At 37.5% G+C, this 8,948-nt stretch overlaps 1 protein-coding gene across 3 annotated transcripts in view; it reads left to right on the plus strand.

The window, feature by feature from the left end:
- Positions 1–8,948, plus strand: part of LOC109412976 (octopamine receptor Oamb-like) — an 841,374-nt gene that overhangs the window by 419,887 nt on the left and 412,539 nt on the right. The window lies entirely within an intron of this gene.

Below are 8,948 nucleotides of genomic sequence, written 5' to 3' on the forward strand. Positions count from 1 at the left end.
AGTGTGGATGTACATCTCATTCCATCCGAAAGGGGTGCAATCTGTGGAAAAGATAACCTCGAAATTTTGTGTTGAACTTGAATTCAGGTTAGCAGCTACGTCTTCGAGTCTTCTCGTGGCGTAGCGGCAACGCGCCTGTCTAGTGAGTAGGAGTCGTGAGTTCGAGTCTCACCGAGAGGACGAGTAACTTTTTCGCAAATTTCACCTCAATTTGTCCATTTCTCACTCACGCCAGTATATGTAAAGTCTAGCTTTTGGAATAAAGTAAAACTTCCATTCGGCTGGTTAAGCCGCAAAAATCGATAATTAATTAATTTAATTATGTCACCGCTAAAGAAGCCAATTAGGCGAAATCCCATAAAAGACAAGACACGGACACGTTCAATGCTTCCAGTGAGCTATTCGCTCTTTGAAGGAAGCACGACACTAGACAACGGACTAGCATGCAACGCCCAGTGGCACAGCCGAAAACTTTTCCTGACAGCTGCGCGGGAATCGAACCCGCGCTCCTTAGCACGATGCGACTAAGTGCTTGGTGACACTAGCCGCACGACCACGAAGCTACCCAACAAACAATATCGTTGTACAATAGATGAATAAGCCGCTGTTAAGCTTGTTTTTGAACATTTTGGCTGAATAAGCTGTAATTCAGCTATCATTGTTACTTGGGTATGGGAATCCTACAACCCGGATTCCTACTGCACCCCCGAAGCAACCGTGTAGTAGGAGTCTAGACTGTAGTTGTATAGGGCACTGCATTGTTTTGATTTTGTATGGGATTTTGACGTTTCTTGGCCTTGCTGTTTACAAAATTTCTGCAAGAGTGGAAGAGAAGGAGAGAATTTTATGCAGTGCCCAATAGGAAACTACTCCGATTTATATACGAGCAATTCTTCTGGCGGTTCTTTTCGGCATTTGCCCAGAATCTTTCTTAACTGTTTTTTTTTCGGAATTTCTCAGGTAACTCTTTCAACAACTCCTCTGACAGTTTATATGAATATTTAATAAGAATTTTCTGAGGAAATTGTTATAGCAATTTTAAGGTAGTTTCTATGATCACTTTCTGGCATTTTTTTCTCAACATTTTTCTCCAAAAATTCTAATAGAAGTTTTTCTTTTCATTTTTTTAAGAATTCCTCCGCTAAATTATATTAAAATTTCTCTACCAGTTCTATTAGGCAATTTCTCAAGTAATTCATCCGGTAATCTCATAACTTTATACAAGGAAAATTCCGAAAGAGTTTCCATGACGATTCCGAATGAATTTTTAGAAGATCTTCCGAAAAAAAAATCTGAATGAATATCATAGAAGTTTTCAGATTAATTTCTTAAGGTAATGCTTCTAGGTTATTCTTCAAATTTCTGAAGGAAATGCCAGAATATGTGCAGAATAAATCGCTGGAAAAATTGGTAAGTGAATCACCGGAGAGATTTCTAAAAAAACTGCCAGAGGAATTCCTTAATAACATTTCGTAGAACTTTTGAAAGAAATCATCAGATAATTCCTGAAAAATATGTCGGAGCTAAACGTGAACGAAATCTTTTAAGAAACATTTTAGGGGAATCCTTTAAAAATTCACCCCGGAATTTCTTCAGACATCTATTCAAGGATTACCCAACAAATTGCACCTGGAAAACCGCTACAGACTTTTTAAAAACATTCAAGGATTCATTCGGAAATTTTCTCCATGGATTTCCTGATTCTTGATATTTTTAAATAATCATCAAAGAATGTTTTAGGTTTTTCTTCAGTACATCATACATGGATTCCTTCGGAAATACTTTCAGTGATTCCTTGAGAAAATCATAGATTCTTCCAATAATTTATCCAATATTTTTTTTAGAAAATCTTTTACAGATTTTCAGAAATTTTACAAAATTTTTTGCAGGAGATCTTCCAAAGATTTTATTAGATTTTTTTTGCTAATCCTTCAAAAGTTTTTTATTCCTTCCAAAACCAGACCCCTAAGAAATTATCAGTGAAATTTGGCCTTGAAATCTATCAAAGTTTGTTTCAGAAACTCCTGTGGCGATTTTTTTAAAGAAATTCTTCCAGGGATTCTTCAAGAAATTTGTCCAGGGCTTATTTTAGGTTTTCCCTGATAATATTCTCCTGAAATTTCTCCAAAAATTCATTTAGCTAGATTTCTATGAATACTTTCTGTAAACCCTCCCAGGAATTAATTGAGAGATTCGTTTAAAAAGTTTTACAGGGCTTTCTTTAAAAAAATGTTTAAAGGTTTTTCAATAAATTTTTCTAGTGTTTTCTTGAGATTTTTTTTCCAGATGTTCCTTCAGAAATTTTTTTAACTGTTTTCTCAATCTCCAAATATTTGTTCGCGAGTTTCTTCAGGGATTCCATTGAATATTACTACGGGAAATATCCAGACATTTATTGAGGGATTCATTCTGAGAATCCTGCAGAAATTCCTTCAGAGACTCTTGCAATACTATTACCAATGATTCAGGTAGGAATTACCCCAAAAAATTGTTGCAGCAGTTCATACAGAGGGCCCTTCAGGATTTCCTACAGATATTCCTTCAAATATTACCTCAAAAATTTAGGCGGCATTATCTCTAAAGCTAACTCCGATAATTTCTTAGAAAATATTTCCTGAAATTTCAACAGAATTCCATTCAAAATTATCTCTAGAGTTTTTTTTTTATAGGGACCTTTGCAGCCGCTTATGCGTTTTCCAGGCATTTCTTCGGGATTTGTTTTTTCAGATGTTCATCCAAAGATTCTTCCAGGAATGCTTTCAAAAAATAACCCATTAATTTATTTGAAGGATTTCGCAAGAAATGTTCCTATAAATCCCTCAGTATTTTTCTTCTCAGAATTCGACTAAGGGTTTCCCGAGAAGTTTCTTCAGGACGCTCTTAAGAAGTACCACCTAGGATTGCTTCAAGAACTTCATTGGTATTTTTCCGTATATACTTCCAGTGCTTCAGTCAAAAGTACTTCCTAAGATTTCTGCAGGGATTCTGCCGAAGATTCCTTCCAATATTCCTTCAGGGTGTCTTTCAGGGATTCCAGCTGGGACTCCTGATTTTTTTTTTTTTTTTTGAGAATTTGCTTTATCTTCAGAGATTTCTCACAAAAAAGCAGGACTTGGATGCCTGCTATCTGTGGTCTGGTCTAGTCCTAGTCCTAGTCCTAGACTTAGCCCTACTCCTAGTCCTAGTTCCAGTCTGAGTCCTAGTTCTAGTCTTTGTCCTAGTTCTAGTTTTATTCCTAGCCCTAGCCCTAGTTCTAAACTTAGTCCTAGTACTGTTCATAGTCCTAGTTCTAGTCTGAGTCCTAGTGTTAGTCCTATTCCTAGTCCTAGTGCTAGTCCTAGTCTTAGTCCTAGTTCTAGTCTTTGTCCCAGTTCTAGTTTTAATCCTAGCTCTAGACCTTGTTCCAAACTTGGTCCTAGTACTGTTCTTAGCCCTAGCCTAAGTCCTAGTTCTAGTCTGAATCCTAGTGCTAGTCCTTGTCCTAGTTATTTCTTCAGGTGTTTCAGCAACCGATTTCTTTGAAAGTTTTCTCATGAAGTTTTCCTTTACAAATTCTGCAGGTTGCTTCGCAAATTCTTCCCAGGGCTTCTCCAAAAAATCATTGAGAAATTCATACGAAGAGTTTTTTTTTTGGAATGTCTTTAGATATGTCTGCAGAATCTGTTCAGATGTTACTTCTAGGATTTTTCAAAAGTTCCAGAAACTGCACAAAAAATTATAATTAACTCTTCAAGAAATCCATGGAGAAAAACTATCGGAGATGCCCAAGAAAACACAGAAAAGAAATTATTAGAAATTTTCAAGAGAATAGCCTACACAGAAACTCCTGAAGCAATTTCGGAAGTTATCTCTTAATGAATGCCAACGAAAATACCTAGGAGAATATCTGAAGAAACACCCTAGGACACCTTCTTACTTTCCTGAAAACATCTTGAGAGACTTCTGGAGGAACTCTGCAAGTAGTTCCAAGGAAAAAAAATGCTTGAGGAATTTCTGAAAGGATACCTGAAACATTCATAGAGGAATTTTTGAAATTAAACCTAGAATAATTGAAGAACTATCTGCAGGTAAAATGTAAAAAAGTCTCGAAAAACTCCTTAAAAATACGAATCAATTGATTCAGGAATAATTTTTACAGCAATTGATGAAAAAACCTTTGGGGAAAAAATCTGACAAAATCCCTGAAAGAAGGCCTGAATCAACCAAAAGCAGTGCGTGCCAAAATACCTGAAAAAACTATTGGATAAACCCCTGGAAGAACTTCAAAAATAATTTCTTAAGAATTTTAAATCTAAAGGAACCTCTGGAGAAATTCAAAATATAATTTCTGGAAAGTTTCTGGTGAAATTTCCGAAAGAATCTCCGAAACTTTGCTCCTGAAATTGGAATTTGGGAAGAAACGTTTGAGTGAACTCCTGAAGAAAAACCCTGGAAAAAATCATAGAAAAATTTCAGGAGAAGTCCCATAGGAAAACTCCGGGGAAAAAATCCAAAAATATTCATGACGGAATTGCTTCGATTTTATATTTCTTTTTTTTTTCCTAGGAACACTTTCTACATTTTCTTCAGAAATTCTGTCGGCAGTTTTCGGAACAGTTCCCTTTTTAATCTATTCAAGTGTTTCTCTGGAAATTTGTTGTGTAACTCTCCGGCAATTCCTCGGGTATTTCTCTTACAAAGTCAGGAATTTTTACTAATCTAGGAGTCCGACAATTCCTTTAGAAATTTTTTCGAAAATGTAATTTTTTCGTAAATGAAAGAAACTGCCAACGAAAATTCCGCCAAAAAAATCCGGGAAGATTATTAAAGAAATTTAAGAAAATCCTAAGTAACATGCTAAAAAAAATCTTAAATAAATAAACGGTTGACTTTCCGAAAGCAGAGAATTTTTTGAAAAAGCCTTGAAAGAATTGCCGAAGAAATTCTAAAGATATTTCTAGAAGTACTCTTTCAGAAATTTTCGGAAAGGTTCAGACTTGGAAGGGATAGACGAAGGCATTTCTAAATAAATTGTCAGAGTAGTTACCAAATCAAGCAACGAGAAAATTGCTGAAGAAATTATTCAAGAAATTTTGAAATAAATGGTCTAAAGACACTTTCCAAAAAAATGCCGGAAAATTCTTAATTTTTTTTTTTTGAGAAATTCTCAAATGCTAATGCGGAAGAAATTTCAAAAGCAATTGCCATAAGAATACTTAAAGATATTGCCGGAGGAATTTCATAGCCAATCATAGGATAAATTTCTGAACATTCCGAAGTTTTCTCGAGGAATTTCTTCATTACATTTTCAGAAGAGTTCCCAAGAGCATTTCTGGAATTCTGAAGAAAGCTCAGAAATTCCCAAAAAAATCCAGAGAATTACTGAAGAAGTGACTGGAGGAATTCCTTAAAGAATTTCCGAATGAATTTCAAAAAAAAATTTCAAAAGAATACCTACAGACACTTTCACAGCCCTTTTCAATGTTATTGCCTTGAAAATTCTTGAAGAAACTCTAGTGCATTCTCTTTGCTGATCTTGAACCGCCCTGGGAACCACCGTTCGGCCATCAGCCACGCTTGAGTCGTCAAACTGTGAATGCGAATGCGACTTCAAGATGAGAAACCTTCGTTGTCATGCAGATAAACGCATCGTATTCGAGCAATTTGTCAGAAACCTCTGGAATCGCAGTGCCAAAGTAAACGACGACACTTGCGTCGCTTTCTCCTATCCATGGTACATTCTGGGCGCCCAAGAATGGGAAATTCTTGAAGGAATTCGTGCAGAAGCTCCTGGAGAAATACCACGAGGAATTCCTGGAGGAATCCCAAAACGAATGCTTGGAAGAATCTCAGGAGGAGTCCCAAGTGGAATTTGTATAGGAACTCCAGGAGAAATTTCTGGAACAATCCCAAGAGGAATGCTAAGAAGAATCTAATGAGTTCCTCCTGGAAGAATCCCAGAAGGAATGCCTTGAAGAGTTCAAGAAGGAATTCGTGGGGGAATCTAAGAAGAGATTTCCAGAGGAATCCCGGGAGAAATCCTTGGAAAAACTGGTGGAGGAATTTCCGGAGGAATTACTCGAGGAATCGCAGGAGAAATTCCTTGAGGAATCTCAGGAGGATTTCCTGAAAGAATCCTATGAGCATTTCTTTGAGGAATCTCAGGAGGAATTCCTGGGAAAATCCCTGGTGAAGTTCCCGGAGGAATCTCAGGAGGAGAACCAATAGAAATCTTAGGGGCAATTCCTGAAGGAATCCCAGATAAAATTCCAGTAAGAATCCTAGAAGGAATTCATGGAGGAATTATAAGAGAAATGCTTAAAAAATCCAAGTAAGAATCCAACAAGAAATTCGTGGAGGAATCTAAGGAAAAACTATAAAGGAATCCCTAGAGGATCTGCTGCATAAATCCCAGGAGCATTTTTTGGAATCATCCCAGAAAAAATCCTGTTGAAATCCTATGAGGAACCCCAGGTGGAATGTCTGTAAGAATTCCAAGAGCAATTCCTAGAGGAATCCCAACATGAATTCCTTGAGGAATCCTATGAAGAATTCTTGGAGGAATCCCGGCGGGAATTCCTGGAAGTTCCTGGTAGAATCCCATGAGTAATTTCTGAAAGAATCTCAAAATGAAGAATTCTTTAAAGAATACCAAGAGAATTTCTCTAAGGGATCTCAAGAGGGTCTTCTGGTGGAATCTGAAGAGGAATTCCTGGAAGAATACCTCGTGGAAGTTCCGGAGGAATCCCAAGAGGAATTCCTGGAGGAATCCCATGAGAAAAATCTATAGGAATCTTAGATGACGGAATCCCAGATGAAATTCTAGTTATAATCCTAGAAGGAATACATGGAAGAATCCCTGGAGGAATTCCTGGAGGAATTCTAGGAAGAATTCATGGAGGATTCCCAGGAGGAATTCATGAAGGAATGCTTGAAGAAATTCCTGACGGAGTCCCTGGAGGAAATCCTGGAGATATTCCTAGAGAAACCCCTGGAGGAATTTCTGGAGGAATCCCTGGAGGAATCCTTGGAGGAGTTCCTGAGGAATTCCAGGAGAAATTCCTGGAGGAATTCCAAAAAGAATACTAGGAGGAATTCCTGGAGATTTCCCAGGAGGAATTTCAGGAGATATTTTGGGATAAATATCAGGAGGAATCCCTCGAGATATCGCAGGTGGAAAAAGTCCCAGGAGAAATTTTTGTTAAAATCCTAGGAAGAATTCCTGTTGAAACCCCAGAAGAAATTCACGGAGGAATCCCAGAATAAACTCCAGAAGAGGATTTGCAGGGATTCCAAGAGGATTCTCAGGAGGAATTCCTGTAGGAATCCCGCAAAAAGCTCCTGAACGAATTTCAGAAGGATTTCCTGGATAAATCCCAGGCTAGTCTAGTCTAGTCTAGACAAACCTAACGCACTCCAAGCAACAATCAGAGTATTTTCCCGTATTGTTTAGTATAGTCTAGTCCTAGTCTAGTCTGATCTTGTCTAGTCCTAGTCTAGTCTAGTCTAGTCTAGTCTAGTCTAACTAACAAGACTAAGTTCAATGACAAATAAAGTAACGATTGAGTTGTTGCCAAGCACATATGCTCGAGGCACGACACGTAGTTTGTCAATGTCCTTCTTACTGAAAGTGGCGAACACTGGATTCACACAATTAGCTGGAGTAAATACCCCTTAGTGAAGTAAGGTTATCTCTGAATTCGTACGTGGCACAAATGGTTAATTTACTTGGACAATTGTAAACTATAATAAAAAAAAAAGAAAAAAAAAACTTGAAAAATTTGGCGAGGCTTTCTAGTGTCTATCGTAATCAACTTATTATTAAAACAATCCATCCATATTTAAGCATCTGGCTGGTGCCATCATTAGTGAAGTGGTCGATTCGAAAGGGACGAACATAAGCTGTTCACAATCAGCGATAATTTCCCAATCAAATATGCAAATTAGCCTCGAATCACCTTCATCAATCATTACCGCAGCATACATATATCAAGGGTCGCTGCTGTCACCGTTGTCATAAATAGGGAATCGCGCCACTTGGGCGGTGGTTCTATATTCGTCTGTTTTCCACTATAACTCAGTCAAATTTGAACCAATTGGCATAACTTTTGGAATGTGGTGAGATAGGTATAGTATCTACACGTGTACAACATTTCAAGTCAATTGGTTCAAAATTGACTGAGTTATAGTGGCAAACAGACGAATATAGAAGCCACCGCCCAAGTAGCGCGATACCCTAGTTCATTATCACAATAATAGCAAATGGGTTAATTGAATCGAAGCAGGCGCGTCGTTGATTGATTGTTTATCGTTTAAACGTTCCTACCTTTGCGCCATCTACCTTCTAGCGGGGGAATTATCAAGCCATCAATTCTCGATTTAGTAATGATCACCATCAACTAAACAGCATCGTCGAAACACACACTCACACACTTACACTTCCATTTGCCTACTTCGCTCGGGACCAAAAGCGATGCCTAAAATCTCACACGTTACTTTTAATTGGCTTATGTCGTTCAGTTCGTTGTTTGTTCTTATCTCTATTTCTGTACCTTTTCATGTTCTTTTTGCTTGCATATTGTCTTTCTCTTTTTGGAAGTACTCAATCGTATTTTTGGTGAGGGATTTCCATTTTTTTTGTTTCAAATAATTTTATAAAATTCAAAGTATGACCAAATGATCTCTCATCCTGTAAATTCGTGTTTGTGAATGTCCCGTTTTCTATTCCGAATTGACTATCATTCTTTCTATCTTTGTCTCGAAGTAATAACTACAGGTGACATCAAACTTTTTAGCAACCGATCCAACCATACCTCTCTGTAAATACGTTGAAGTGTTCCTATGCCGAGCATTGTGCGATCGCAATGTGCGCCTCTATTTTATAAGCATTTTGATATATTGTCTCCTTCCGGTAGTGTGTCAATTTTGTTGAACAAAATCCAAACAATAATACAAAATCTCCGTAGTTA

Source organism: Aedes albopictus, chromosome 1 (genome assembly GCF_035046485.1).
Source record: "Aedes albopictus strain Foshan chromosome 1, AalbF5, whole genome shotgun sequence".
NCBI lineage: Eukaryota > Metazoa > Arthropoda > Insecta > Diptera > Culicidae > Aedes > Aedes albopictus.